The sequence below is a fragment of the Myotis davidii genome, unplaced genomic scaffold (assembly GCF_000327345.1).
Source record: "Myotis davidii unplaced genomic scaffold, ASM32734v1 scaffold562, whole genome shotgun sequence".
NCBI classification, from domain to species: Eukaryota; Metazoa; Chordata; class Mammalia; order Chiroptera; family Vespertilionidae; genus Myotis; species Myotis davidii.
The window spans coordinates 2,848,970-2,854,477 of record NW_006293953.1 but is presented as its reverse complement, the minus strand read 5'-3'; the positions used below and the strand labels follow the sequence as shown (position 1 = coordinate 2,854,477).

Below are 5,508 nucleotides of genomic sequence, written 5' to 3'. Positions count from 1 at the left end.
AGACAGTTACAATAATAACAAGATTGGTTCACCCCCAAATCTACACTATTCTTATACTACAAGATACCCTTTTGCCAAGAGTTCAAAACAAGATTCTACACATTTGCTCAGAATTTTCCAAATCCAGCTGCACACTGCCTCCCTTGTACCCCAGGAAAATCCAGAACAACCCTGCAAATCTGTCAACAGCACCTGCCTGTCCAGGCATCCAGCCTAGTTAACACTCGGTTTCTCACCGCATCCCAGGTGAGCTGGTTTCCTTCTACTCACTCTCAGTGTCTCCTGTGGTTCCATTGCTGCAGTTACATGGCACTCAGAGCAATGCCTGCTTTTGCTGCTTTAGCCAAGTTACAGAGAACATAGCCAAGGCGCCAGGTGCCAGGGGCCCAGCACTGTGCTGGCTGCTGGAAAAACTGACCAAGAGGCATTATCCCTTCTCCGGGAGCCGGAGTCCAGTGCAAGCCTGGCAACCAGCCCCAGTGGTGGTCCAAGCATGTTTACTTGCAATAGGAAGCAAATGCAACTGGAAACAAATGCTACTTAGGAAGAGGCCAAATTAACCTAACATGGGGCTGCAGGGAAGGATAGAAAAGAAATAGGTACCCCGCCCCAATCCCCTTCTCCAGCCTGTTCTAGAGGCAACCAGTTCTCCACCCAGCATGCAACAGAGGAGACGACTGAGGGCAGACTGAGACCTCCCTCCCGCCCAGCAGTACCCTTCCCCTACAGCCAGGCCTGTACCTCCTAGGCAGGGCACCAGAATTTCCTCTGCTCTGAAAAATAAGATGACCCAACAGCCAAGAACTTCCTTCAGATCTTGGGAAACCAAAAGACAAGTTCAAGGCATTGTCTCACAAAGAAATCCTTCAGTACTCAAGTCCCAGACAATTTTGGTTGCTCTCAAATACGGTGATAAAGTTTGAAAACAGTAAAAAACAAAAAAACAAAACAAAAAAACACAACTATATTCAGAAATAAATATTAAGGGGATCACTAAACACTAGAATTAATCTTCTGAGGGAGATAAAAACGAGATGAAGATACCATTATAAACGGAATTTGTAGAACAAGAACTCTTCAAAACACAACAGAGGGCTTGGTAGCTGAGGGTATCACCCAGAAAATAAAACAGTAAGGGCAAATGGTCACTCAGTCAGTATGGCTCAGTGGTTGAGCATGGCCCTATGAACCAGGAGGTCATGGTTTGATTCCTGGTCAGGGCACAGGCCTGGGTGGGGGGTGGCGGGCTCCATCCAGTAGGGGGCGTGCAGGAGGCAGCCAACAACTGATTCTTTCTTGTCATTATGTTTCCATTTCTCTCTTACTCTCCCTCTCCGAAATCAACAAATGATCACAGGAAATTCCACCAGGCCAGGAGACTCCACATCTGAATAAGAATTATAGAATGAGAGCAGGAAAAAAACAAGGGAGATGATGATCCAAGAAAATTTATTCCCTCAATCTTAAGATAGGGTCCCCAGCCATGTTGAGCCTCCCTCCCCCTACACCCCTCTTTTCACACATCTGATCAGCATCAACCTGATCCCAAAAGGAAATTTATTGGTTAAGAACCTTTCTCCACCGGCAACTGTTCATCGCCCACCCGTTCACTCAGGCATTTTTGGAAATGCATTTCTAATTTCCTGCTCATATCTTTTCAATGGCTACCGCTCTCCCACAAATTTCAAAGGCTGTAAAAGACAATTTTCTGGAAATTTTAAGTTTAATTCTTATATCGCAAAACTAAAAAGCAGAGTGGTTGGGGTGTGGGGAACAGGCAGGGGTTTGCAAGGGCAGAGGCCATAGACCACACGGAATGAATGGAAATCTCTGTGGGTGATGTGACTTAAGTACTTTGGTCAGGCAAGCTGGTCAAAGTGTTGCAGATTCCAAAGACTCTCTTCCCACTGTTACCCAAAACTGTCTTCCATCAGGCCCAAGGTGACAGCAGTGCCTTCTAAATCTAAGACTTCACGTTTCTTCACCACCTGTCCTTTCCTTGGGTTCTTGTCCCTTCGCTTAGGTAGGGCTCCTGGCCCTGACTGCATTTTTCTCCATGCTTAGGAGAAACCGAGGCCCCCGAACAAAAGCAAAGCATGAGGAACCTTGGGACTGAGCTTACAGGTGATGACCTGTTTCTTTTAGCATCAGAAGGTGAATTTGATTTTCATGTGTATGAAATACAGTGAATATCATTTTTTGAAATATTCAAATTCTCTACACAAAACAGTCCCCAAATTCTTTATTACCTGGAAAACTCGGGAATGCTAACTAACTGACACTGCATTTCTTTCAGGAAGTGGTGAATCATAACCACTTACCAATATTTGAGTGTTTACTGCATAACATGCAACATTTATTGAACCCTCAGTATGTGTATTTTTTAATCTGTAGCAAGTCAACTTCAATATCCCCTGGGATTGGCCAACAATATCCCTATTTTTCAGATGGAACAACTGAGGCTCAGAGGTCACTGGTTTATAAATGAAGCAAATAGGACTATAAATCAAAAGTTAATTTCAAAGCCCAAACCCCTTTAGTCTATTGTCTGGGACAAATAACATGACCCAACAAATAACATAATCTTCACAATATTTAGAGCTCCTCCCCCCCCACCCCCACCCCAACTTATTGTGAATGAGCAACTACGGCTTGCTAAGCTAAAAGTGCCCTGGATTCCATTTAGTCCTCCTAGGCCCTCTACTGGGTAGGTGTGTGCTTGTACCCATTGCACAGATGGAAACAAAAATCGAGAGAGGGAGGGGGTTTTGCCTATGGTTTTAAAGAGCAGGATGCAGCAGCCCTATATGCAGGATTCCTCTGCCATTTTCCAGGCATTTTCCCTCCCAAACGCTGTCCTGAGATAGTGGCAGATGTAAAAGCGTTCTGAAAAGAGCTAACCACCAAATTTTGAAAGTGACTGGATATCCCAGACCCTCAGTTCCATCAGCTGCAAAAGAGGCCCAGTGAGAACATCAGCCCCAACAAGAAGAGAGGCAAGTCCATCCATCACTTTACAAAGAGGGTGGTCTGCAAGGAAAAGGAGGTATTCTGAACTCCTCCAGCCCTGGTCCACCAAGAAACTGAAAATCAAGTGCATGATCTTTTAAAAACTTGCTCAACACAAGGGCATGTCTGAACTGAGGTCCTGTACCTATCAAGGGCCTGGGGAGGGGACACTTGCTATAGGGTAGGACCCAGAGTTTCAGATTTAGCCAGGACCATCTCAGATGAAATTGGAAAAGGGGTCTGAGCCTGGAGGCCCAGCAACTGACATGAGAGCTGGTCTGAGACAAATGACTCAATCTCAAGGTAAGTTTTCCCAGAACTTGCCCAAACCCAACATCAGAAGCAGGTCTCTGAGGTTGCAATGATAAGGGGCGCCAGGCACTTCTGGGTCATAGGCCCCCCCACGTGGCTGGAGGAAGGGAAGAAAGGGAAGCAGCCTCCCCCAACCTCTTCTCCCTAGCTCCTCCCCTTAGACCCCTGCAGCTCCCAGATGCTTCCCCCCCCCACCTTCAAACATTTGCAAGGGGTGGAGATTATGCCTATGGTTTTAAGGAGCAGGATGCTGCTAGCCCCAAACTGGCCCCTTTGTCTCGACCCTCTCCACCCCAAAGGGGCAAGGTAAAGGACCTTGCTTAGCTAGAAATTAAGAATTCAAGACCCCAAGCTGGGGGGAGGATGGGCAGTTTAAAATGTCCCCAACCCATAAAAGAAAACCATGGCTCCTTTCAAAAAGGAACAAAGGCACTCCTTCCTGCCAACTCCCAAATCAAGGATGATGATTTGGAAAAGCTTTCATAGTTAACAGGAATAATACCTTGGTGGAGGAAGGCAGGAAAGGAGGGGCCAGTAGGGGGTGCCTCCCTTCATCCCCAAGTCTTACTAATGGCTACCCTTAAAAGAGGGGCTACTGGTTAATTAATACAGATGTCAATATTCACCACCTGCTTTGTCAAGCACTATCTCATTGAGTCTCCACCCGAGCCCAATATGGTATGTGATAGGGACTATTCCACCCATCAGATAGCTCAGGAGCTTCGGGGGTTAGAGGTTAAATCACTCCAACTGGCTTCATTTACACAATCTGGGGTTATTTAGCACGTTCCCCTTTCACAGCAGTAATAACAAGGACATAGGAAACAATGAACTTATTGGGGGCAGATTTAAACACTGGCCAAAGATTCATGCATCCCCCCCCAAACAGGGCAGCCTGCTTAGCCCAGGTGCTAGATAATGATGCCAACGGTGGCAAACTTTTATTGAGGGATTACTGTATGCAATTCCAATCAAATAGGTACCACCATCTCAACTCTAGAAAAGAATCAAGTCTGCACCTGGGGAGTCCAATGGCCTCCACTCAAAAAGCAAAGCAGGCCTCCTAGCGGGCAGAGGCAGGGCAGCCTCCTGGGCACTTTAAGTGAGAGCCCCAGCCGGGATTTGCTTCCCGAAAACAACTGCCACCAGTTGGCCAAAAAAACCACAGCATCTAGAAATCAGGAGGCAGTTCAAGGTTTACACTGTCTTTAATTCTGTTTAATTCATGAACCTTTGGGCTTGGGGGAATGGGGAAGCAGGTGGGGGGAGGTGGAAGCACAAAGGCCCCAGCCTACCTTTCAGCCGCGGGGGGTTGGGGGTGGGGGGAGAGCTGGAAGCACAGGCCCGGGGCTGGCCCAGAACTCCTGCAGCCTTTCCCTGCCACAGGTGAGTAACTCCAGCAGGAAAAGCTGGGACCCAGAGCTGCTCCTTGTTGCTAACTTGCTAAGTCCGCCCTCCGTCTTCCACTTTCTCACCTGTGAAGTGGGACTCACCATCCACCCCCCTAAAGAAGCCCGTCTTCTAGGAGGTGGTGCCAGATAGCCGTCTGAGAGCCTCAGCTTATAGGTTAGGGAAGTGGGACCAGCTCATTCCAGAAGAGGGGTAAAAAAAATGGAAAGTGAGCCCCCAGGGCAGGCAGTGGTCAGGCAGGGAGGCGCCGCCCCGGGCCCCGGCACCCACAGGCACTTTCCTATCCCGCACAGCGGAAATAAAACCAGTTCTCTCAGCCGAACCCCCAGGTCCAAGTCAGAAGAACGGACGCCGGATGCCCACCTCCTTGGCAGAACTCTCTTCTATTCCGCCCCCCCCCTCCCCAAGGAGGATCCCTCTCAAGCCGAGGCCGGGTAAGGACCCCCCCACCCCACTGAGCTCCCCTTTTCTCCATAGGGGAACCTCCTCCACTCGACTCTAGACCCCAGGAAGGCCGCCCGGTCTTCCTCTCTTGGAATTAACTTCTCTCCTCGGGGACTTGGAGTGCAGCAAGGGGAGCCCTGCCTCTCGAATCCCTGGGAGACACATACTCCGCCCTGCACCACCCACCCCCTATGTTGGGCTTCTTGCCCGCCTCCCCCAAGTAGGGCCAGGGGACCTCTCCGCCCCTTGCAGGCCTGGTCTCCAGCCGGACGGGAGCCGCTGTCCCGGTAGATGCCCAGGACGGGGCTCCTCCTCGCAGTCCCGGCACCGCTG

At 49.2% G+C, this 5,508-nt stretch overlaps 1 long non-coding RNA gene across 1 annotated transcript in view; it reads left to right on the top strand.

The window, feature by feature from the left end:
- The first annotated feature begins 4,650 nt into the window (after positions 1-4,650).
- The window catches only part of LOC102758280, a 9,645-nt gene continuing 8,787 nt past the window's right edge, over positions 4,651-5,508 (top strand). The window contains exons 1-2 of the long non-coding RNA XR_435884.2: positions 4,651-4,707; positions 5,025-5,165. This is a non-coding gene — a long non-coding RNA (uncharacterized LOC102758280). The remainder of the gene's footprint in view (positions 4,708-5,024; positions 5,166-5,508) is intronic.